This window comes from Schistocerca nitens, chromosome 2 (assembly GCF_023898315.1).
Source record: "Schistocerca nitens isolate TAMUIC-IGC-003100 chromosome 2, iqSchNite1.1, whole genome shotgun sequence".
NCBI lineage: Eukaryota > Metazoa > Arthropoda > Insecta > Orthoptera > Acrididae > Schistocerca > Schistocerca nitens.
Window position 1 is genome coordinate 561,601,774 of NC_064615.1, and position 26,735 is coordinate 561,628,508.

The window sequence follows — 26,735 nt, forward strand, 5'->3', positions numbered from 1 at the left end:
AGAGTTTTGTCAGGACTGGCTCTCCCAAGGCCGCCAGTAGTTCCAATGGAATCTTGTCTACTCCGGGGGCCTTGTTTCGATTCAGGTCTTTCAGTGCTCTGTCAAACTCTTCACGCAGTATCGTATCTCCCATTTCATCTTCATCTACATCCTCTTCCATTTCCATAATATTGTCCTCAAGTACATCGCCCTTGTATAGACCCTCTATATACTCCTTCCACCTTTCTGCTTTCCCTTCTTTGCTTAGAACTGGGTTTCCATCTGAGCTCTTGATATTCATACAAGTGGTTCTCTTATCTCCAAAGGTCTCTTTAATTTTCCTGTAGGCAGTATCTATCTTACCCCTAGTAAGATAAGCCTCTACATCCTTACATTTGTCCTCTAGCCATGCCTGCTTAGCCATTTTGCACTTCCTGTCGATCTCATTTTTGAGACGTTTGTATTCCTTTTTGCCTGCTTCATTTACTGCATTTTTATATTTTCTCCTTTCATCAATTAAATTCAATATTTCTTCTGTTACCCAAGGATTTCTACTAGCCCTCGTCTTTTTACCTATTTGATCCTCTGCTGCCTTCACTACTTCATCCCTCAAAGCTACCCATTCTTCTTCTACTGTATTTCTTTCCCCCATTCCTGTCAATTGTTCCCTTATGCTCTCCCTGAAAATCTCTACAACCTCTGGTTCTTTCAGTTTATCCAGGTCCCATCTCCTTAAATTCCCACCTTTTTGCAGTTTCTTCAGTTTTAATCTACAGGTCATAACCAACAGATTGTGGTCAGAGTCCACATCTGCCCCTGGAAATGTCTTACAATTTAAAACCTGGTTCCTAAATCTCTGTCTTACCATTATATAATCTATCTGATACCTTTTAGTATCTCCAGGGTTCTTCCATGTATACAACCTTCTTTCATGATTCTTAAACTAAGTGTTAGCTATGATTAATTTGTGCTCTGTGCAAAATTCTACCAGGCGGCTTCCTCTTTCATTTCTTAGCCCCAATCCATATTCACCTACTACGTTTCCTTCTCTCCCTTTTCCTACACTCGAATTCCAGTCACCCATGACTATTAAATTTTCGTCTCCCTTCACTATCTGAATAATTTCTTTTATTTCATCATACATTTCTTCAATTTCTTCGTCACCTGCAGAGCTAGTTGGCATATAAACTTGTACTACTGTAGTAGGTGTGGGCTTCGTATCTATCTTGGCCACAATAATGCGTTCACTATGCTGTTTGTAGTAGCTTACCCGCGTTCCTATTTTCCTATTCATTATTAAACCTACTCCTGCATTACCCCCATTTGACTTTGTGTTTATAACCCTGTAGTCACCTGACCAGAAGTCTTGTTCCTCCTGCCACCGAACTTCACTAATTCCCACTATATCTAACTTTAACCTATCCATTTCCCTTTTCAAATTTTCTAACCTACCTGCCCGATTAAGGGACCTGACATTCCACGCTCCGATCCGTAGAACGCCAGTTTTCTTTCTCCTGATAACGACATCCTCTTGAGTAGTCCCCGCCCGGAGATCCGAATGGGGGACTATTTTACCTCCGGAATATTTTACCCAAGAGGACGCCATCATCATTTAATCATACAGTAAAGCTGCATGCCCTCGGGAAAAATTACGGCCGTAGTTTCCCCTTGCTTTCAGCCGTTCGCAGTACCAGCACAGCAAGGCCATTTTGGTTATTGTTACAAGGCCAGATCAGTCAATCATCCGGACTGTTGCCCTTGCAACTACTGAAAAGGCTGCTGCCCCTCTTCAGGAACCACACGTTTGTCTGGCCTCTCAACAGATACTCCTCCGTTGTGGTTGTACCTACGGTACGGCTATCTGTATCGCTGAGGCACGCAAGCCTCCCCACCAACGGCAAGGTCCATGGTTCATGGGCATCATTATTTGTTATAGGTCGTGGTTGACGTTTCACATGTGGCTGAACACTTCCTGTTTCCTTAAATAACGTAACTATCCGGCGATGCCGAGCAGCATACATAGCACACACCCGTTGGGCATTGTGATCACTATAGCCATACATCAACACGATATCGACCTTTTTCGCAATTGGTAAACGGTCCATTTTAGCACGGGTAATGTATCACGAAGCAAATACCGTCCGCACTGGCGGAATGTTATGTGATACCACGTACTTATACGTTTGTGACTATTACAGAAGAAAGTGGTCCAACTAAAACATTCATATTTCTTTACGTACTACACGAATATGTAATAAAAATGGGGGTTCCTATTTAAAAAAAGACACAGTTGATATCCGTTTGACCTATGGCAGCGCCATCTAGCGGGCCAACCATAGCGCCATCTGGTTTCCCCCTTCGAGCTAGACGAGTTTCGTTCTTGTAGTTTTTTCGTTTGATGCTTATTTCGTGAGATATTTGGCCCGGTCACTATCAATGGACCACCCTGTATACAATCTAGAAAGTCTTACAAGACATGTTTGGGTGTTGAAATTGCTACCATATACATCTCAGCTGGCCATAAATGCGTGTTCTGTTGTACATTATAGTGCCTTTAGTGCCACCAACGTAATGGACGGGCAGTTCAGGAGGTAACTCTGTAAAGCCTATTACTTAAGTAGGTTAAGGGTGACACTAGCTGAAGATGAAAAAAATGAGTTAGTGGTTAATGGAAATGACGCTCTTTGCGAGTGCAAAAGTTCAGTCAAGGGCAAAAAATTCTTAATATTATTTGTATTAGGAGTAGCTAACGGTTAGCAGAATAGATGGCAATTTACAAAAGTGTCAGACTCTTGTACATAAATGTTTGTGTTCAGTGAAAATGACTGGTCAGTAGCATTTCACCGCGTAAAATTCTAGCACTGGATATGTGATTCCTAAATCTCGTGTCTTCATTGGATAGTTACTAGAAAATTATATCGACTATTAGGTAATGATCTCCGCATGCAGGACTTAGTACACCGAAGTAGGTGCTGCCCCTTATATTCGCTTCTTCATTTGCCGAAACAACAGCTGTCCGTTGGCGCCATTATGAAGTTTGAGGTAAACTGCCTATGTATAGGGAGAACGGTGCTCAAGCAGTGGATTGGAGAAACCCATTTTTAACATGCGTTCTTAATAAAGCTGTTTGAAATCTTTAGTCTTGCACCGCTTATCATTGTAGTGAAGTGTTTGTTTTGTTTATTTATTTGTAACATGCTCCATTACAGTATTTGTAATATTAAATGTATGAATTACGTATGTGCGCGTGTGTAGTGTAGTGTGATATTTGTGTTGTGTGATGAAGATGATGACGATGATAACGAATGAGAGCGGGTGAAACCCGGTGGCAGCACATGGCCTACGTCTAGCGAATAGCAACAAGGGAACGCCAGCGGAACGTCCCTATCCAATGGACGGATCATTATCAATAGTGTCACGTGCCCTCACTTCATGAGACAACGCGGAGAGGTCTGGAATTTAAACCAGGACATTGGCGCAAAGTCTGGTGATTAGGAACTTTACGCCACCACCTCTCCTCTCCTTGCCGGCCAAATGCTGCCAATGAAAATTGGGGAGAGTGTTGTACCTTGTAACAGCTTCCAGACTTCCCGTCTAGCAAGCCCTGTAACAAAGGTTTAATATATTCTCTGATTCTATTTTTAAATGATACCATTCACGTTTCGTATGCTGCAGTCTTTTTCCGAAATAAAAAAAAAAATCACCTGGGAAAGTAAGGTTTTTCTAAATGTTGTAATATACCATTTCTATACCATGTGTATGTGTGTAGAATCTGTGCAGCGAGAGTGGGAGCAAAGACATTACTCAGTGACTGCGCTCACAGTAGCGGACAGTGTTTAAAAATTATCTCTGAGACAGTATGATCTCTGGACGTAATAATTAAGAGTAAGAGGATTAAGTCATCTTCTGTTCTGGGCTGGCCGTCATAGAAAACAAATCATTGGATGGGCTATTAACGAAACCATCATTATATTAATACGAAAGTATTATTTCATCAAAGAAAAATAAATGGGTTTTCGCAGAAGAACATTTATTTAGTGAGACTGAACTAAAAATCATTACTTTTATTCATCAGCATTTCATGAGAAAGTGAGTACGGTCGGCGCGACACTGAGAATTCCACGAAACTGTGACCAACAGACGGGAACAGTTTTGGTCAACAACAAATATATATGAGGGTTGGAACTCTAACAGTGGCAACTATTTATTTACAGCTCGTACAAAATAGACACGTGATTCAAAGTTTTATTGATCTTCAAAGTAGTCACCAGCATTGTGTATAACCCGTTGCCAGCGGTGTGGATGACGTAGGATACTCTTAGCAGTGCCAGCTGTGTTGACAGTTTGAGCGACGCGGTCTGCTGCCCGACGAATTTGTAGCAGTTCTGAAGTGAATGCGGTGAGGTGTTTCCTCCAGTTTAGGAATCGAGTTCAACTCACGAGGGCTTAAGTCAGGGGAGTGCATTAGGTGGTATAGCACTTAGCAGCCCCATCAGTCAAACAAATCAGTAACAGCTTGCACTGTACGTGCTTGAGCATTGTCCTGCAAAATGATGGTCAGGTCCTGCAGAAAGTCTCATCACTTCTGTCTCTAAGCTGGTCGCCGCGCGGGATTAGCCGAGCGGTGTAAAGCGCTGCAGCCATGGACTGTGCGGCTGGTCCCGGCAGAGGTTCGAGTTCTCCCTCGGGCATCGGTATGTGTGTTTGTCCTTAGGCTAATTTAGGTTAAGTAGTGTGTAAGCTTAGGGACTGATGACCTTAGCAGTTAAGTCCCATAAGATTTCACACACTTTCGAACATTTTCTTCTAAGCTGGTCGTAGGTTGTGTTCCAAAAATGAACAGCATAGAACAAGAAGTGATGACACTTTCTGGAGGACCTGAGCATCATTTTGTAGGACAATACTCAAGCACGTACAGTGCAAGCTTTACTGAGTTGTTTGTCTGATGGGGCTGCTTTGTGATATACCAACTACTGCAGTCGACTGACTTAAGCCCTCGTAAGTTCAACTCGATTTCTAAACTGAAGGAAACACTTCACGGCATTCGCTTCAGAACTGATACAAATTCGTCGGGCAATAAACCGCGTCGCTCGAACTGTCAACACAACTGGCACTGCTAAGAGTATCCTACGAGTTCCACATCGCTGGCAACGGGTTATACACAATGCTGGTGACTACTTTGAAGGTCAGTAAAACTCTGAAACACCTATCTATTTTGTACGAGCTGTAAATAAATAGTTACCACTATTAGAGTTTCAACCCTCATATATATATATATATATATTCAAATCACGCCGAATCCGGAAATATACGACGCTACGAAATTAGTTTGTGTGTGAGCAGAACATTACATCACATTTCACGTGCATATACACAATATACAATACAAAACATTTTAATATGAAAAAATGTACCAACGTACAACACGGTATGTATCCAGAAGAAAATATTCTACTGAAATTTTAAAGTTGTGTAATAGAGAACCTTGTCTGTTGAGTATTTAATCAGTCTATGTGTTCCATTGTTACTCTGCTACCCACCAATTAAGTGGAATCAAATTAAGTAGAAGTATTATCAAAATCCATTTACAACTTAAATACATTATGAAATAGAAGCTACTGAAATCTACCACAAATTTCCATGAAACTGAGTTCATATGGAAATGCGGTATCACATCATCCTTGGTAGAAGACCTTCTTCGGTTTCAAGGTACAAGATGATGCGCGATCGACGAAATAAGCCTTAACCTTCAACACGTTATACGACTAGTGTTAAAAATATACATAATTTTACTGGCCATAAAATTCTGTAACTGAAGAATTAACAACATGTTCCAAATAGTTTTAATGTGTTATTTAGCATTTAAATATGTAGACCTCGTAACATTTACAAATACTGCACTAAACACAATCTCATGCCTCACTGCAACTAAAGCACTAGAAAATGCTGGAAACCGCATGGCGGTCTTATTCCTTCGTACGGTTACCAAATTGCTCACTCGGCTGAAACACAGACCAGGAAACGTCATAGTCACTAGGTACACATCCTCGAGGTACAACATTGTCTCCTGTAAAGCGAATTTGTTGTAGGGGAACGACGGAAAACTTAGTTCATCATCTTTTCGGAGTGGAGATCATTAGAGAATGACCATAAGCGCTGACTGGATAGTATGTGTGTGTGTGTGTGTGTATGAGAGAGAGAGAGAGAGAGAGAGAGAGAGAGAGAGATAAAAGGGGTGGGTGAGGGGAAAAAGGTGTCGTGCGTAGACATGTTTAAGTAACCATCTCAACATTTGTTAAAATCTCTGAAACCTTGTATTAAGATGATCGGTCGGCAGTTCCAGCGGTCCTAAAATAGTCCACGAACGAAAACATGTTTCTATACATTTCGTAGGTAATAGTTTTTCCTAAAATGCGAGTGAGGCCTTACTGTCAGTATGTATACGTAATGAAAAATAACTGATCAGAATAAAAATTTGTGGCCGACTGTGAATACAACACAGGGGAGCGACTTTTATGTAGCTAGAATGTCCTTAATTACTCTTCAAGCAATATGTGCAGCACACATTTTAAACAGATATTATGGCTCTTAATGACAAATGCTGGTTTGCAAACCTTAGTTCAAAACTTGCTCTGGTGACTTCCCTCTCTTTTGTGCAGGAAAACTTAAGGCCTACTTAATTTTATTTTCTCGATGATCAAGCCGCGCCAGGACCTGACTGACTACCTCGAAAGGAGGATGAAAATGTTGAATATCTCCTAAATTTCGTGATTCTTTGAAACCAAGAAATCTGTTACATGGATCCCAATCCGAAAAACTCCGAGGCCACCATTTAATTAATTTCCATAGGCATGTCAATCACTGAAATGAAGATACGAGTAGATAATACCGTTGATTTGTGAGTGCGTTTGCCTTCTTTGATTGTTTCATCATAGTCGAAAATTTCGAAAACTTAATCGGAAGCAGGGAAGCCAATCATGTAAAGATGATACAGACGTGTACTCGACAGCCATCTTCATTTGCGTTATCCACTGTTTTCCACAATTTCAGGCAATAACCACTGTCCCATAGCTCACATCGTCTCCTTTTCTTGTCAATTACAATTATTTGGAAGGTGAAACTAATCACTTGTATTACACTTTATGTTTATCATTGTTTTTGTATTAATTTCATTCTCGAGTTTCACAGAACGAGGCTTAGTTATTCTCTTTTAATACTTTTAAGTAATACTCTGAGTATGTTGTGATGTATTTCACGATATCAACGACACATATGACCAATTGAGTAAAGACTAAGTAAACTAATAAAAGAATTGTATACCATAATCAAAAGTATAATCAAACGATAACACTGAGTTTGTTACTTTGTTTACGTTTTTATACACTGAAAAGCTAAAGAAACTGTTACACCTGCCTAATATCGTGTAGGGCCCCGCGAGCTCCCAGAAGTGCCGTAACACGACGTGGCATGAACTCGACTAATGTCTGAAGTAGTGCTGGAGGGAACTGACACCATGAATCCTGGAGGGCTCTCCATAAATCCGTAACAGTACAAGGGGCGGAGATCGCTTCTGAACAACACGTTGCAAGGCTTCCCAGATATGCTCAATAATGCTCATGTCTGGGGAGTTTGTTGGCCAGCGGTAGTGTTTAAACTCAGAGGAGTGTTGCTGGAGTCACTCTGTAGCAATTCTGGTCGTGTGGGGTGTCGCATTGTCCTGCTGGATTTGCGCAAGTCCGCTGGGTGCACAATGGGCATGGTTGGATGCAGATGATAAGACAGGATGCTTACGTACGTGTCATCTGACACAGTCGTATCTAGACGTATCAGGGATCTCATATCACTTCAATTGCACACGCCTTACACACCATTACAGAGCCTCCACCAGCTTGAACAGTCCCCTGCTGACATGCAGAGTCCACGGATTCATGAGATTGTCTCCATACCCGTACACGTCCATCCATTCGATACAATTTGGAACGAGACTCGTCCGACCAGGCAACATTTTTCCTGTCATCAACAGTCCAATGTCGGTGTTGACGGGCCCAGACGAGGCGTAAAGCTTTGTGTCATGCAGTCATCAAGGGTACACGAGTGGGCCTTCGGCTCAGAAAGCCTATATCGATGATGTTTCGTTGAATGGTTCGCCCGCTGACACTTGTTGATGGCCCATCATTGGAATCTGCAGCAGTTTGCGGAAGGGTTGCGCTTCTGTCACGTTGAACGATTCTCTTCAGTCGTGTCGAACGTGAAAATCCCCACTTAATCGCTACCTCGGAGATGCTGTGTCCCATCGCTCGTGCGCCGACTATAACGCCACGTTCAAACTCAATTATATCTTGATAACCTGCCATTGTAACAGCAGTAACCGATGTAACAACTGCGTTAAACATTGTCATTTTATATAGTCGTTGCCGAACGCAGCACCGTTTTCTGCCTCTTTACATATTGCTGTATTTGAATACGCATGCCTATACCAGTTTCTTTGGCGCTTCAGTGTAGGATAAAGTCAATCTTTGTCAGATTCCATAGTTGCGCGAAGGGTCTGAACTCTGGAAGTGGGGGTAATATCATGTTGACCATATTCGTGACTCCCCTGGCGCCATAGTAAAGAACAGCAAGGAACTTAACGTTATTAATATTTGTAACACTTTGAAAAGGGGGCGGCTCAGTTACATAGACGCTGGCTACAGTGTAAAGGTGCTTCCCACACGATTACAATTTTCCAACTCGATTAAAGTTGATAGGGACTGTTTCAAGGGTCATCTGGTCTCCATGTTCTACCTTCCTTTAGAGTGATCACTTCTGTATACTCTCGCTTTTCGGAGCAGCGGGGTGCGTATCCCCCTCCGGCCATCTAGATTTAGGTCGCCTTGATTTGTTGTTCGCATGATTGTTCAATTTAAATTTGTGCTCAGTTTCTAATTAGTGCATTTTCGACGAGACGTTAAATCCTAATCTTCTTCCTTTCTTAGGAGCACATCCGGAATATGTGGAAGATCATGTACTTCGTTCGGAGGTGCTATTGGGAAAAAATAGCGAAGCCTACGAAGTCACAGCAGAATTCTATTTTTCAAAGCCTTGCGGCTGTTCGTCTTTCCTAATGCACTCTTTGACACCGTGTCAGCAGTTGTCACTTCACCTTGTCAAATGAAAACTCAACTGCTTGAGGCAGAATTTTGAGTCTAAGATCGTGTGTTGTTCTAGGTAAGGCCACACTTCATCTTGTGTTGGTAACGTATGTAATGTAATTTGTTTGTGTCTGAAGATGAATGCGCCGAAATATGTAATAAATAAATATCTCATGAGCGATCTTGAAGGAAAACGTTTATTGAAATGCAGTATGGTAGCAAACTAGAATGCGAAACTATTTTTTTATTATTAATAAAAATGACTACCAGTAAGGCTCTACGTAAGTTTGACTTTCTGGATATTACCGTTGTGGTAACTTCTTGTAGCATATGTGGGAGAAAATGATTCTTTCGTTGAGTTTTTACTTGTAACGTGGGATATCGGACGTCTAGTAAGCCTCACCGTAATGCATAACGTGTCTCTTGTGAGGTCTGCCACTGCAGTTGGATGAACAAATATATCAAAGACTGACGATCAGTTTATAATAATAGATCGAACAAGCGTTTCGTTAGCATTATTTCTATGAAAGGCAGTGTGGTTTCTGCCTCTCCAACAAATAGCTGTATGTGGTCGATTTACTTAAACAGCTATGGGCGAATCCTCTGCAAGTGCATCTCAACATCAGTTTGTGATTGTTTCCGCTGACAGATGGATTTAATCAACCATAAATTCGTCTTTTCCCCTCTTTATGTGCATAACGTTACATTCCTTTATGTTGACAGTCAGGTACCAATTCTTGTACGAAACATCGATTTTTTGAAAGTCTACCTGAACTTCACTACTATTTCCGGTTTTAGGATTCCGTATATGTATAAGTAGAAATATTATCTGCGAGCACTATTACTGAGGTTGCGACGTTAGTCGCCAGATAATTTAGTTATAGATCGCGAATAGCAACTTCTTTGGGGTACGGCTGAAGCTCCTTTCGTTCACGATTTCTTTCCACTGAAAGCAAAAGATTTTTTCAATTAAATCACAAAGCCAGTCTAATATTAAGACCTTATTTTGCTCCATAGGCAACAGTAACATTTGCATCTATGAGTTCATAATCAGCGGTTCCATTGCACTGCCTCAGGCCTGTATTATGTTGTAGTGACACTTATATCTGCGTATTTTTTCTACGTTCATTTTCAATCCCGATATGGCTATTCCAATATTTCTACGCTTTGGACCTTGAAAAGAAATAAATTTCGACTACTTTTCGTGATACTGTTGTTATTGTTGTCTCGGTGTTTGTACAAGTGGACATGTTTCAATTACAGCTTTGCCCAGAGGGAACCCGAATGTTTTAATTTAGAGCATTCTTTGCAGATTCTCCTTTCAGAAGTCTAAATTCAAATAAATTGTTACCAAACAGGCAGAGGCGTAAATGTGTGAAGGAGAATGGGGCAGACAATCATTTTGTTCTGTGATATAAAGTCAGCACTATATAACAGTGGTCATCAACTTTTTTCGAACTCTCAGTTGCATGAAACTTTTTTTTCTGGTCCTCGTCTATTCATTTCAAGTCGGGAATCGGTTTTGCTTTCCATGCTCTGGCTTTCATGCAGTTCAGACATTTCCTTTCCAGTTGTTTGTAGTATGACTAATTACTTACGTATTTTATGTTACCGATAGAATTGATATACTGCAACTTTTTTCTTTCAGAGCTGATGTCATTTCAGTACGGTTTACGAAGATACGTCAATGTAACAATCATCCAGACAGTTTCTGTTACATTTTGTGGATACTACACCCTTCTTCGTCAAAGACGTGACATAACATTCTTTGTGAGGCGAGCTTATACAGGGTAATTTGGCCACCAAGACAAAACATGGGCAGCAAATCCCGTATGTCACAACTATGAGGGGATGCTGCGTGACTGGACGAAAGGATAGCGTAAGGGTTTATTTATCGGAATTTCCATGTTCTGGCTAGAAGCAGTGGATCACACAAGTGACTGCTCTTTTTGTAACTTTATTACAAAGGGAACTGGCAGGAAAAACATACATAAAATACCGTATCCTAATATGCTCTCAACAATAAACGTACTATGCACTCTGATGAGCTACCACATCCACTTTTTACAGGATTTACTCCATCTGCAGACGAGGACAGCGACGGAAAGCCGGAGACAGATGAAGAAAGTGCCTTTTACGTGTTTTCCTCTAATCCGTCACAGTCCACAACTTCCCATTAGTCTGAACAGAATGAACATTGCTCTGATTTGAGTCTCTCCAAATTTGCAGCCGAAGTGTTAGCCTAGAATGCAAGAAAAATATGTACTGATTGATACTGTAAAAGCCTCATATCATCTAAAGAAGAGAGTGTTTCCTTCATATACTAAAGAGGAAAACAAATTTGTTTATTACCATAATGTCTCAGATCTTCTCCAAGAATTAAGGATTACATCGTACAATCCAGATGACTGGTGATACTTTGTCATTGTTTCTACACACTTAAAAACACAGTCTATAGTGTGTTCTGGAAGACAATGGAAATATTTATATACCTGTTCCACTTGTTCATTCTGTGTATTTACGAAAGGAGCTTAATGACATGAAGATTCGCATTAACGTACTGTAATATCAGGAACACAACTGTATAGTATGCATGGATTTCTAAACGGTTAATTTCGTGCTAGGCCAACAGATTAGATTAGATTATATTTACTTTCATTCCAATTGATTCGTAGTGAGGAGGTCCTCCAGGATGTAGCACATGTCAGAAAAACAACCGTACATGACAAATATTTACAACTCAAACAAATAAGCTAATGTACCATACTACAAGTCCCAAGTGGAGTGATCGTCATTTTTTAATAAACGCTATAAGAAAGAATCATTTTAAAAATACTAATGCACTGAATTTAAAATAAAAAAAGTATTTTTATTTATTTATAAGGTAATAAACGTGTAATACAAGTACTATAATACTTATTTACAGTGAACACATTACTGCACTCAAATGATGCAGAAGTTAGATTGTACTTACACACACACACACACACACACACACACACACACACACACACACATTTATTTATAATGAACACATTACTGCACTGAAATTGTGCAGAAGTTATCTTGTACTTATATACATATACACACAAATCAGTTGGTTCTGCTGAGAAATTCATCAATGGATCAATGGAGTAGAAGGACTTGGCCACCAATAACTCCTTTAGGATTCTCTTAAACTGAATTTCATTGGTTGCCAGCTTTTTATGGCTGCTGGCAAGTTATTGAAAATGTGCCTTCCTGAATAATGCATACCTTTTTGTACTTTAAATCCTTGTGAAGATTATTCTTATTTCTAGTATTGATTCCATGAATTGGTTTGAAAAAGTGATATATTTTTAAGGACAAATTTCACTAAGGCATAAATATATTGGGAAGCAGTAGTTAGTATCCCTAGTTCCCTAAACAGGCTTCTGCAGGATGTTCTTGAGTTTACACCACATATAACTCTTACTACACGTTTTTGTGCCGGGAAAACTTTAGCTTGGCTTGATGAATTACCCCAGAAAATAATCCCATATGGCATTATGGAATGAAAGTAAGCATAGTATGCCAGCTTTTTTATTTTTATTTCCCCTATGTCTGACTCAATTCGCATTGTAAATAGAGATTTGTTTAGACGCTTCCGCAGTTCTGTAGTGTGCTTTCCCCGGTTGAATTTATTATCAAGCTGTAATCCCAAGAATTTAACACTGTCCGCTTCGTCTATCTGCTTGTCATCGTATGTTAGGCATATACTCGTGGGACACCCCTTACAAGTTATGAACTGCATCTAGTGTGTTTTTTCAAAGTTTAGTGACAAAGAATTGTCTACAAACCGGTGATTAATGTCCAAAAATATTTTATTAGCTGATCTTTCTAAGACTACACTTGACTTGCTATTTATTGCAATGTTTGTATCATCGGCAAACAAAACGAACTTGGCATCTGGTAATGTTACTGATGAAAGGTCATTGATATACACAAGAAAAAGTAAGGGCTCTAAAATGGAACCTTGTGGGAACCCACATGTAATTAGTTCCCAGTTGGATGATGCCTGATAGCTTGATACATGCCTCTTACCTAATAACATCCTTTGTTTCCCGCCAGAGATTCCAGATAAGATTTGAACCATTTTGCAGCATTTCCTGTTACACTATAATATTCTACTTTACTTAAAAGGATAGTGTGATTTACACAGTCAAATGCCTTTGACAGATCACAAAATATACCAGTTGCCTAAAATTTTTTATCTAATGAATTAAACACAACAGAGAGGATTTACAAAGTATCCCTGCTTTCTTTGCATGTGGGACAGCCGAGTGCGAGGTAGGCGCTGGAACAAGAAGGAGTGACCCATACGTAAAAGTCTGCGAGCCTATATGCCAGATATTGTCTGTTGTCCAATTGTCAGTCGAGGTAAAATAATTTTCTCCCCACGCCAGGCGGTGATGGAAAACTTTCTAGGTCATACGAAAGCTGTTAACTATGAAAGTCTCGTAGCTGATATTCTGTCAGCATTTCATGTCGTGAGACGTAATATAAGTGTGAGAGTCCATTCCTATATCGTAGTCTTGATAAATTCCCTGACAACCTAGGAGGCGTCATTGGCGAGCAAGGCGAACGGTTCCTTCGGGATCTTAAGACCATGGGAGATGGAACAAACATATGCCGGCAGACTATTGCTGCAGTATTAAACGAGATCTCCCTGAAGTAGTCCTGAACGGAAGAACTTGAATTGAAAATTTTTGCTTCAATAGAATGTTAGTTACAAGTCATTATCATCTAACTGTAAGCTTCTTCACGATGATTTGTGTTTCAGTTTGTACCACTGGATATGTTTAGACTGGATTTCTTTTTCATCTGTATTTCATTTCCTTTAGTTTGTACTACCCAGCTAATCCAAAGAGTCTTAAATCAAATGTTTATCTCGTGCGTTATGATCTAATGATAAAAGCATAGAATATTGATATTTGATGACTGCAGAAAAAACTGAAGCTCTCAGAAGAAAAACCGACATCAGATGTGAAATCAGCACCCTTCAGTTAGGTAAAATCACATATTATAACAATACAACAAAAATGTTGTTGATCAGTGTAGTTCTGTAAATGGTGAATAAATCAAATTCGTCGTTCGGATTTGGCTACTTGAAAGACGTGAACTAGAATTATGCTTAAGGGGTAAATTTAAAATTATCAATTTGGTTTTCCTTTATTGTGATACGAAAACTGTCGGCTACGGAAGCGCATATAAATTTTACGTAGAATATGTTTACTTCGAAACGAAAAAAGAACTTAAGCTCATAAATGAAAGTCGATGTTTCATTCCTTATATTTACAACTGAATTGTTGAACAGTGTGATGGAGAAATTGTGGTATTGTAGAAGACCTTCGTTTTAGGGGCGTAGTATTTGTTTATTACGGTACTAGTTTAATATTTGTGGTCTTCAATTTGTTTGGGGTCAAAGTGGACGTCAAAACAGCACCGTGTGATAAGAGCTCTCCTCTACACAGATAACGGTGTCCCTGGGAAGAGGCAGGACAGATGCCGACACGGCGGCAGGGGTCACTTCGCACCAGCGCCGGCCCCGGTATTACGTCAGTCCCCCCTGCGGCAAAATAACGGCACGCATTTTGCAGTCGCGTGCTGCGTGCTGTGCAGCTCTATCCTTTCTGCCATAAAATCTGACCTGTTGTAACACAACTTACAAGGTGTATCTCGAAAGTAACGAGTCAATGGCTACAGTTTTTAGATACACTGCTGCAAATGGTGAGAGACGGTCTCTGTAGCGAATAAAAAACATAACTATCCAGAAAGTGTTCGAACGACAGAAAACACTGCTAAAGTAAAGGAAGCTGTCGATCAAAGTCCGACGAAATCTCAAAGCCGTTTACTTGTGCAAGTGTGAATTGAGAGATAGCCGCTTCAAAACACTACCAAAAAGGACCTGCAACTGTATCCTTACACATTTACTATTGTGCATGAGTCAAAGGGCCAAGACGAACGTTTCGGGTGTTGATTTCTCCCGGTGATTTCTCACCGAAGTGGGAACAGGACTTTTGGTTCAAATGGTTCAAATGGCTCTGAGCACTATGGGACTCAACTGCTGAGGTCATTAGTCCCCTAGAACTTAGAACTAGTTAAACCTAACTAACCTAAGGACATCACACACATCCATGCCCGAGGCAGGATTCGAACCTGCGACCGTAGCGGACTTTTGGAACCTCAGCTTTACATTTATTCAGATGACGCCGGGTTCGGCCTGTCATGGTATGTGATCTCACAGAACAGTGCCATTATGCATAAGAAAATTACCATAAGTGCTTGAAAGAGCCGTTCTATAATCTCAAGATTGGTGTTTGGTGAGCAACGTCTGGTGTTGGCATCGTAATACGATTCCTTCCAGATAGTTAATGCTAACCGATGTGTCCGGAAACTGTTTAATCCATAGGTCGCTTAACTGAAAGGAGATGAACGACTGTATGGCTTTTTTCAGCAAGACGAAGTAACTGTACACTCCGCCTTGACAAGCCTGTCACGGTTACGAGATCTGTTCGGTCAGCAGAGAATAATCAGCGGACACAGCGCAATCTCCTAGTCATCTCGAACACCTGATCTCTCTCCGTGTGATATTTACCTGTGGGCCGGCCGCGGTGGCCGAGCGGTTCTAGACGCTTCAGTCCAGAACCACGCGGCTGCTATGGTCGCAGGTTCGAATCCTGCCTCGGGCATGGATGTGCGTGATGTCCTTACGTTATTTAGGTTTAAGTAGTTCTAAGTCTAGGGGACTGATGACCTCAGATGTTAAGTCCCATAGTGCTTAGAGCCATTTGAACCATATTTTACCAGTGGTATTTGAACTGAAGTGTCAGTTGCACTGAGATGCTTCTTACAAGCTGGAAAAGCTAAAGCAGAACATCGGAAACGCTACTGTGCTAATTCTCAGGCAGAGCTGCAACGTGTATCTCACAGTTTGATGAATGGAGCACAGCACTACATAAACGTCAACGGTGGCCATTTACAGCATCCTCTGTGATGTTCATAAACAAAGGTCTGTCTTATTTTAAATACCTTCCAGTCCAGCTGTATTTTATCCAGTCTGTATATTTTTTCCACATTTGGTGCAGATCTATGTACGAACGAATAACATCAAATTGTCCTTCATTCTATGAAGTATTTTTCAAGATATATTACTTTTCCGTAAATTCTGCATCTGCTGCAAACAAGAGGTACAAATTTATAACTTGGAGAGCGTATCCGATTTTATGTAATAGTTATAAAGTATATTTAGGAGTCTTTTATTCATTTCCAAATTCTTGAGAAAAGGGTGATTTTCTGTTATAAAACGTACAAACGTGATTGATAGCTGCCCCTTTAAAATTGGAATACAAGTCGGAAATTTCAGCACCACTGTCGGTTGGGTAATTTATAGAAATATATCCGTTTTGTCAGTTTATAATAATACAGGATATAGTGAGTTTAAAAAAATACCAGACCAGATAACCACGCCTCTTCCAGCGTCGCTTACTGAGGGGGTCGGGGGGAGGGAGGTAGGTGCGCCGGACCCAAATCGAATTGCCCGGCAGATTAACGACACGGGTCAATGTGCTTGGAAGCCTGAATGTGGGTTTTTGGCGGTTTTCCACATCCAGCTAGGTGAATGCTGAGCTGTTACCCAAGTCCTGCCTCAGTTACACAATTCGTTAGCTTTTAGAAAACTCTCGCGCACTTTAACATGAATACAATGCATGCAAACAATTGGGGAACACAATACCGTCCCAGAGGGTAATGGTATAATGACAGGAAGATCATGCAGCCATCACTTAAATTAACCAGGTCAAATCTATTAGTAACCATGCCGACCTTGCGCTGATCCAGGGAAAAACACAAAGCAGTGAATTTTAGAAATTCTTTGTTGGAGATGAAAGGCCTCGATTAAAGACCGATTTTATTTTATATCAGGGATGGTTGTTGAAGTATAGGAAGGGCACTTTTCTAGCTTCACTTGGAAATAACCTTCTATCACAGTAGAATACGTTGTATTCGCGCAATCAGAAATGGGAAGCTATAAACGACTAAGAAGAGAAGAAGAGGCATTTCGTAGCCACGAGCCAGTTCTGGTTCTAACTTCAGATGGGTGTTCATCACAGTGTCTGGGACACAGTAGTTTACAGAAACGCTGCAGGGAGTTGTCACAGCCTCTGCGAAACAGTCACTAGTGTCTCACTAGGATAACTAACAGCAGTGGTTGTGTCAGTTCTTCATTTGCAGTGGATCTCTTTTTGTTTCTGTGAACAGCGACGCATTTCAGTAACTTCCTACCTATCTGACGTCACCTGGCTGCACTGTTGGAAGCTGCATGGTCCCTATTTTTCTTCCATCGTAACTGAATGTCGTAGTCTGCTACAAATGGCGGCCCTCGGCAACCATTCTGAACAAATTATATAGAAATTTCTAATTCCCCAAGGTCTTTCTCCTTAAAGTAATTCATTCACAGATTTTAAGCAAAATAAATTTTAAACTACGCTATGGAATTCATGAATGAGATTCGGCGCGTGGTTTTAGAAAAGACACAATATTATCCCTTCCAGACCCTCTGGCTACAATTGTGTTCACTAGCTTTGACTGTGTCTTAGCTGCAACTGAAGTATTTTTTTCCCAAAGAAAACCTGAGGTACACATTTGTGAATGTTCAGCCTTTCCATCATACGCAAATGCTGCCAACTGTTGGGCATCACAATGAAAATATCAGCAAGTCAATGCAGCAGGGCGCCCCAGCTCGTGAACATGGGAATAGGCGAATGTTCTGCTGTATAATTGAATACAGTTATTATCATTTTGCATGATGACCATTTTACTATTTATTTCAATACAGAATATTTCGTAATTAATTATTTTCGTCCATAAAATGAACGCAAGTGTGCAAAGTGCATTTTAAAAACGGGTACATATTTTTGTATAAATATTGCATCTAAAACCATTTAAAAATCGCCTAAGAACATTACCACATAAAGAAATATTTTCTTTCCTCCAGAAAAAAGTTCAGATCTGAAAGGGTTATGTGCGCAATTATTAGCAAAGTCACTTCATGTGAAGGTTGGTACTACGCCCTTACAATTTATTCGATAGTTCTAATTAAGATGTTAGTTCAAATGTTCAGATAATATAACAGTTAATCATATACACAGTTCATTCGATAACCACAGTCTGTTCACATATTAACTCACTCTGCGACAAGATTATTAGCGCTTGATTATAATCGTTCTGGTCACTCCTTCCACCTGTATTTTATGCTACATTCTCCAACACCTATGAAATTTATCGAAGCTTAACATATATGTTTCTCGCGATTAAGATATCGAAGGTATCTTTTCTTGACTGTGAATCTTCACTATGGAAACATCTCTCCTCTTGTTTGGCTTTTTTAGTACATCCAGCGTACCCGTGTACTTATGTAAACGGTACTGGTCATGAAACAATTGTGAAACATCGCCATATGGCGCCGATACTGCGAGAAATTTCAACACGCAACAGTATCATTCAAATTATGTTTCACCTTTCGCTGTATCAATAGACACTTTATTTAATACTCCTGTTAGCGACAGAGCCCAAAATACTGATCATCCACGTTTTCACTGTACTGAATTTCGTAACCTCTAGCTTACTTCCATTTCAACTCACAACTCCACTGTTAACTGTCTCTGACTTCCTGTTTCGCTTACAAAACAGATTACATTTAATCATAACTGGGCGTATCGCCTGAAAGTCGAATTAAAATAAATTATTTCATCGTACAAAGTTTCAAAATAACATCTCTTACGCAAGAAACAATTTTACATAACAAAATACATTCATAAATAATTTACATCTGTATTAACAGAAAAAGGTGTACGTACAGGGTGGTCAGGAACAGTTCTAAAAGCTCGTAAGAATGACAAGGTAATTGTTTAGAAAAAATTCGATACGCTGCGCCAAATCCGAGTTAATTAGTACTGAAGTTAGCCAGTCAGGCCTTTGCGCGCGCAGATTCAAGTGGCCCGCCACGGACAGTGTCGCCAAACGTGCTCTTCGTTTGGTTTCCTAAAACCGGCCGAGATAGAGCCAAACAAAAACTGAACAGAGGACAGTAGTAAGGATCAAACCCGAACCAAATGCTGAGCAGTCTTGTGCGCTATCACCTGCGCTATGAGAACACTAATTGTATCTGGCGAGCCTCTTGAATTTGCTCGCGAACAGCCTGACTGGCTACCTCGAGTGCTGTCCAATCCTAGGAGAGTAGAAACTATTCTGCAGCGTACTGCAGGTCAAGAGCGGCAAACTCTACCTGCAGCGCGCACGAAGGCAAAAGATCTCGTATACAGCGGCGTAGACGTCAGTGAATGCATCATTGAAAGGAAAAAAATGGTTCAAATGACTCTGAGCACTACGGGACTTAACATCTGAGGTCATCAGTCCCCTAGACATAGAACTATTTAAACCTAACTAACCTAAGGACATTACACACATCCATGCCCGAGGCAGGATTCGAACCTGCGACCGTAGCAGCAGCTCGGTTCCGGACTGAAGCGCCTAGAATCGCTCGGTCACAGCGGCCGGCAATTGTTGTCCATCTTCCAGGGATATCGCGCCCTTCTTACCGCTCACATAAAAAACTCCATGAATCGCTACTGCACTGATTGGTGTCATATTGTTTGTTTATTGGTGGTAGATACATAGGTGTGACACCTAGAAACTAAAGCAGACCGCAACTTCCTGCTGTGTATTATTAAAGGTAACACTACCGACTAACTAAGATTATCAGTATACTGTTTACTAATTAACAGGTCGATCCCTTCTTAATAGCATTTTATTTCAAAATCCACTCCTGGAAATTGAAATAAGAACACCGTGAATTCATTGTCCCAGGAAGGGGAAACTTTATTGACACATTCCTGAGGTCAGATACATCACATGATCACACCGACAGAACCACAGGCACATAGACACAGGCAACAGAGCATGCACAATGTCGGCACTAGTACAGTGTATATCCACCTTTCGCAGCAATGCAGGCTGCTATTCTCCCATGGAGACGATCGTAGAGATGCTGGATGTAGTCCTGTGGAACGGCTTGCCATGCCATTTCCACCTGGCGCCTCAGTTGGACCAGCGTTCGTGCTGGACGTGCAGACCGCGTGAGACGACGCTTCATCCAGTCCCAAACATGCTCAATGGGGGACAGATCCGGAGATCTTGCTGGCCAGGGTAGTTGACTTACACCTTCTAGAGCACGTTGGGTGGCACGGGATACATGCGGACGTGCATTGTCCTGTTGGAACAGCAAGTTCCCTTGCCGGTCTAGGAATGGTAGAACGATGGGTTCGATGACGGTTTGGATGTACCGTGCACTATTCAGTGTCCCCTCGACGATCACCAGTGGTGTACGGCCAGTGTAGGAGATCGCTCCCCACACCATGATGCCGGGTGTTGGCCCTGTGTGCCTCGGTCGTATGCAGTCCTGATTGTGGCGCTCACCTGCACGGCGCCAAACACGCATACGACCATCATTGGCACCAAGGCAGAAGCGACTCTCATCGCTGAAGACGACACGTCTCCATTCGTCCCTCCATTCACGCCTGTCGCGACACCACTGGAGGCGGGCTGCACGATGTTGGGGCGTGAGCGGAAGACGGCCTAACGGTGTGCGGGACCGTAGCGCAGCTTCATGGAGACGGTTGCGAATGGTCCTCGCCGATACCCCAGGAGCAACAGTGTCCCTAATTTGCTGGGAAGTGGCGGTGCGGTCCCCTACGGCACTGCGTAGGATCCTACGGTCTTGGCGTGCATCCGTGCGTCGCTGCGGTCCGGTCCCAGGTCGACGGGCACGTGCACCTTCCGCCGACCACTGGCGACAACATCGATGTACTGTGGAGACCTCACGCCCCACGTGCTGAGCAATTCGGCGGTACGTCCACCCGGCCTCCCGCATGCCCACTATACGCCCTCGCTCGAAGTCCGTCAACTGCACATACGGTTCACGTCCACGCTGTCGCGGCATGCTACCAGTGTTAAAGACTGCGGAGCTCCGTATGCCACGGCAAACTGGCTGACACTGACGGCGGCGGTGCACAAATGCTGCGCAGCTAGCGCCATTCGACGGCCAACACCGCGGTTCCTGGTGTGTCCGCTGTGCCGTGCGTGTGATCATTGCTTGTACAGCCCTCTCGCAGTGTCCGGAGCAAGTATGGTGGGTCTGACACACCGGTGTCAACGTGTTCTTTTTTCCATTTCCAGGAGTGTATATACCACCATATTTAGGGTCTACTGCACTAGCATAGTGTTTCTGGAACTCGGAAGACCACTCCTAGGCTAAATTAGCTGAATCCGATAAAGCCTGTAGTTCTTAAATGTTTCCAGTGAGCTACAGTACGTGATACTATACTATTTCGTGCCACTATCAACACCGTAGGTTCTCCGGTTCTGACGTTGCTTCAAGACTCCAGTGAAGCCTTAGGCTGCAACAACGGCGCGTGACCAGTATTCTTGTATCCTTTCGTACTGAAACATACCGCGTACGACAGCACAAGGGACCTCAGAAGCTGCCACTCCTGTCACTCCCCATCGCTTATCACCCCAGCCACAGTCGGATCAACACATGTTTACGCCAATCTTTACTTATATTTATTTTTAATTTAAGTTGTACTACTTAGATCATGATTACGCCCTCCTTCAACTGCAACGACTGGGGAAGGAGGTGGCTTTCTGCTTGGTTCTAGGGCATGTCGGCATTGCTGGAAACGAAAGGGCATATCTCACAGCCAAAGAGGCGTGTCTCGATCCGCAAGTATTTCAGTGTGCCATCCCCCTGCACGCACTCACCTCGCTATTGAGCTCACGAGTCATGCATCCGTGGGAGGATGAGTGGTTGGAAATGACTGACAATAAGCTCCGTTTAGTGAAGCCCACAACGCGTGTGTGGTGTACTTCTTTCCAGCCCCGTAGACGGGACGAGGTTCTCCTCACTCGGCTTCGGATAGTCCACAGTCCTATGGCGCATGGCTTCCTGCTCCGGCGAGAGGACCCTCCAAAGTGTGGTATTTGTGGCATCCAGGTCACTGTGCGCCACGTTTTATTGGATTGCGTTTTATTTTCTGACCAGCGGGCTGCGGCTGACTTGCCGGTGGATCTGCCATAACTTTTAGGAAATACTCAAACGAATGTAGTTAAAGTTTTAACGTTCTGTGACTTATCCAATGTTTTTACCACGATTTTAGGGAAAGAGTCTTAATTTGTTCACAGGATGACTGGCTCGCCCATATTTTACGTAAGTGACCAGCCAGTGAGAATTTCCTGTGGCATTCTTGACGTTCCTTTCTCGTTTTCCTTACGTTTTATTTTCTTATACAACATTTTTCATCTTTGCCCGCTTTCTTTGCGTGTATGCTTCCATTTTACTAAATTTGTCCATATTCGTTTCTTTTAATGTGTGTTAGGGCGCTGATGACCTCGACGTGGAGGGCCCGTAAGTCCCAACACACACACACACACACACAAATTCCATAGATTATTTGAAAGACTGTTTTATAGAAATAGTCTGGAAAGAGTTTACGTTTTTTTTAGTTATACAGACGTCATTAGCTTTGATGTTATTTAAGATATTATTCTTAGTCGTACTCACGTGGCCAAGCTTCCAAATAAGGTGTTTTTCAATTTGTTATGTTTTAAATTTTTTACAGGCTACTAGATTTTAAATAAAAAAATTGTCCATAATATAGAACTAATTGTCCAGGCGAAATAATTTTAGGTTATATTTAAAAGTTGCTGTACTACCTGTCAGACATTTTACGTTATTAGCAGGTGTGGACATCGCTATTCTTCTCAAATTGTGATGGATTGTTTATGAAGGATTCCATTAGTGAATACGTGTTCTGTGATGATGCAGTTAACATACCTAACTCCTTGAAGAGGTGCCTACATGACGACCGTGGCTAAAGACCACATGTTATTCTTATTGTTCGCTTTCGTGAAATCAGTACTTGCCTTCGGTGTGATGAGTTAACTCAGAAAATTATACCATTCGTTCCGTATGATGCTGTGTGTTGTTTAATCCGCTATTTCGGCTCTTCTGTATTCTGTGACGTCTCTGAAATGAATACAATGGCGAAAAATATGGACCGTCTTTCAGTTTCTTCACATTTACTTTTAACTTGACATCTAAGTCAACTTAGATACGTGGGGTAAGTTCCATATCCTGTAAGACGATGGCTCATACACTTCCAGGGTAGAATTACCTTAAGCTTGTAAGCTGGCTGTTTAGTTTTTTATATTGGTAACGCAACATAGTGCTCTGTATGAAAATCGCTGACTGCGCTGTGTGGCTGGTTGGACTCATTGTTGGAATATTCGCTTGTGTAGCGTTGGGCAGTTGGATGTGAACAGCGCGTAGCGTTGGGCAGTTGGAGGTGAGCCGCCAGCAGTGGTGGATGTGGAGAGAGAGATGGCAGAGTTTTGAGAGGTTACTATAAGCGAACCATATGGACGTGTGTCCGCCAGAAAAAGGAAATTTGTAAAGATGGATGTCATGAATTGTTAGATATATATATGATGACTTTTGAACATTATTAAGGTAAATACATTGTTTGTTCTCTATCAAAATCTTTCATTTGTTAACTATGCCTATCAGTAGTTAGTGCCTTCAGTAGTTAGAATCTTTAATTTAGCTGGCAGTATTGGCGCTGGCTGTATTGCAGTAGTTCGAGTAACGAAGATTTTTGTGAGGTGAGTGATTCATGAAAGGTATAGGTTATTGTTAGTCAGAGCCATTCCTTTGTAGGGATTATTAAACGTCAGATTCCGTTGCGCTAAAAACAATATTGTGTGCCAGTTTAGTGATGATCAGAATAAGTAAAGAGAGAAATGTCTGAGTATGTTCAGTTTTTCTCAACTGTTTGACAATCAAATAACGTAGAAGTTTACCACCACAGTCATTCATAATTTTCAAAGGGTACGTTTCAAGCCTCACATTACGCTTGAGGCCGGCCGGAGTGGTCGTGCGGTTTTGGGCGCTACAGTCTGGAACCCAGCGACCGCTACGGTCGCAGGTTCGAATCCTGCCTCGGGCATGGATTCGTGTGATGTCCTTAGGTTAGTTCGGTATAATTAGTTCTAAGTTCTAGGCGACTGATGACCTCAGAAGTTAAGTCGCATAGTGCTCAGAGCCATTACACTTGAAGCCGTTTCTTCCTACAAATTTGCTGTTGGCCCTAATATCTCTCGCATTTTTTCTGTGTCACCTCTTCGAACTAGAATCGTACACCCTCGGTCTCAAGGGCAGATTCCTACTGTTATGAGAAGAGCTTCAGTAGAAGTGGTCTTTGAATGGTAATGTGTAGCCTGCACATAAAGATATTTTTAGGTTAGAGAAACTTCTCCGTAAACCCGTTCAACAATATGGTACACTATACCAAAAACGCATTAGCGAGTCATCTGTACTCGTTACGGAGCATCATACATGTCTTTATAGGTCAGAAAAAATATGCGCGCGTAATATTAGACAAACACAGAAGCATTCAGTGAAAGAGTTAATCACTGTTGTCAACGGTAGTGTAACATTTGGAAAAAGAGCGATCGCTCACATCAGAAAGAAATACACTCCTGGAAATTGAAATAAGAACACCGTGAATTCATTGTCCCAGGAAGGGGAAACTTTATTGACACATTCCTGGGGTCAGATACATCACATGATCACACTGACAGAACCACAGGCACATAGACACAGGCAACAGAGCATGCACAATGTCGGCACTAGTACAGTGTATATCCACCTTTCGCAGCAATGCAGGCTGCTATTCTCCCATGGAGACGATCGTAGAGATGCTGGATGTAGTCCTGTGGAACGGCTTGCCATGCCATTTCCACCTGGCGCCTCAGTTGGACCAGCGTTCGTGCTGGACGTGCAGACCGCGTGAGACGACGCTTCATCCAGTCCCAAACATGCTCAATGGGGGACAGATCCGGAGATCTTGCTGGCCAGGGTAGTTGACTTACACCTTCTAGAGCACGTTGGGTGGCACGGGATACATGCGGACGTGCATTGTCCTGTTGGAACAGCAAGTTCCCTTGCCGGTCTAGGAATGGTAGAACGATGGGTTCGATGACGGTTTGGATGTACCGTGCACTATTCAGTGTCCCCTCGACGATCACCAGTGGTGTACGGCCAGTGTAGGAGATCGCTCCCCACACCATGATGCCGGGTGTTGGCCCTGTGTGCCTCGGTCGTATGCAGTCCTGATTGTGGCGCTCACCTGCACGGCGCCAAACACGCATACGACCATCATTGGCACCAAGGCAGAAGCTACTCTCATCGCTGAAGACGACACGTCTCCATTCGTCCCTCCATTCACGCCTGTCGCGACACCACTGGAGGCGGGCTGCACGATGTTGGGGCGTGAGCGGAAGACGGCCTAACGGTGTGCGGGACCGTAGCCCAGCTTCATGGAGACGGTTAGGAATGGTCCTCGCCGATACCCCAGGAGCAACAGTGTCCCTAATTTGCTGGGAAGTGGCGGTGCGGTCCCCTACGGCACTGCGTAGGATCCTACGGTCTTGGCGTGCATCCGTGCGTCGCTGCGGTCCGGTCCCAGGTCGACGGGCACGTGCACCTTCCGCCGACCACTGGCGACAACATCGATGTACTGTGGAGACCTCACGCCCCACGTGTTGAGCAATTCGGCGGTACGTCCACCCGGCCTCCCGCATGCCCACTATACGCCCTCGCTCAAAGTCCGTCAACTGCACATACGGTTCACGCCCACGCTGTCGCGGCATGCTACCAGTGTTAAAGACTGCGATGGAGCTCCGTATGCCACGGCAAACTGGCTGACACTGACGGCGGCGGTGCACAAATGCTGCGCAGCTAGCGCCATTCGACGGCCAACACCGCGGTTCCTGGTGTGTCCGCTGTGCCGTGCGTGTGATCATTGCTTGTACAGCCCTCTCGCAGTGTCCGGAGCAAGTATGGTGGGTCTGACACACCGGTGTCAATGTGTTCTTTTTTCCATTTCCAGGAGTGTAGTAGCGAATTCCCAAATTATTTTAAGAATCTATGTCCATCATATAGACTAGACCGGAATAATGGTAGTGCATTTATTACCATAAAAGCTCAGTAATGTCTAATGAAATAATTGTTGTTGTGGTCTTCAATCCGAAGACTGGTCTGATGCAGCTCCCCACGCTACTCTATCCTGCGCAAGCCTCTTCATCTCCGAATAACTCCTGCAAGTTACAGCCTTCTGAAACTGCTTACTGTATTCATCTCTTGTTCTCCCTCTACGATTTCTGTACCTCACACTCCCCCTCCCCCCCCCCCAAACACTAAATTGGTAATCCTTGATGTCTCAGAATATTCCCATCAACCTAGCCTTTCTTCTACTCAGGTTGTTCCTCAAATTTCTTTTCTCCTGAATTATGTTCAGTATTTATTCATTAGTTACGTGATGTATCCTTCTAATCCTCAGAATTCTTCTGTAGCATCACAATTGTTATAGGGTTGGAATTCGAGATTATTTGGGTAAATGCAAGAAAATATGTCACATAAATTTCCTGATCATGTTATAGTTTTAGGTGAAGACTTCAATTTATCAATTGTAGACTGAGAGATTCAAGTGA

General features: G+C 42.5%; 1 long non-coding RNA gene across 2 annotated transcripts in view; it reads left to right on the top strand.

Annotated features, from left to right (window-relative positions):
* The window catches only part of LOC126234491 (uncharacterized), a 32,516-nt gene extending 21,107 nt beyond the window's left edge, over window positions 1-11,409 (top strand). Inside the window, exons 2-4 of one of the 2 annotated variants that reach the window (XR_007544737.1) lie at window positions 8,955-9,186; window positions 10,759-10,989; window positions 11,181-11,409. This is a non-coding gene — a long non-coding RNA (uncharacterized LOC126234491). Of the gene's footprint in view, window positions 1-8,954; window positions 9,187-10,758 lie in introns of both variants that reach the window. The other variant, XR_007544735.1, reaches the window with a different exon arrangement.
* The last annotated feature ends 15,326 nt before the right edge of the window (window positions 11,410-26,735 follow it).